Raw genomic sequence first — 441 nt, forward strand, 5'->3', positions numbered from 1 at the left:
TGGCTGCCACTGGGGCCCCGCAACAGGGATCGTCCGGCTAACAGAACAGATATGTAATCTCGTGTACTTCAGTTATCTTTTGGAAAAGGACTCCAGCCCTTGAAAACAAAGAGGTGCATGACCTTCGCTGCCTGGGGAGTGGGGTCTCACCGACCTTATTGGAAGGTCGTAGGGAGAAAGGGATTTGTGACCTTCTTTAAACATGAATATAAAGACTAGAGATATATAAAGGAGATGAACCATGGGGTTGTCTCAGTAAATAAAAAAAACTAAATTTCTAAACCATTTACAAAAGATTGTTGGAAAATTATTAGTTTACCCTTAAACATTACCCGTTCTTCTTAGCTATATTTCTTGTCCGTTTTCTATGATGATGGTCTTCACACCTGAAGCACCGACCAAGATATTTTCCAACGATTCTGTCATCCTTTCTCGTAACTC

This window comes from Penaeus monodon, chromosome 32 (genome assembly GCF_015228065.2).
Source record: "Penaeus monodon isolate SGIC_2016 chromosome 32, NSTDA_Pmon_1, whole genome shotgun sequence".
NCBI classification, from domain to species: Eukaryota; Metazoa; Arthropoda; class Malacostraca; order Decapoda; family Penaeidae; genus Penaeus; species Penaeus monodon.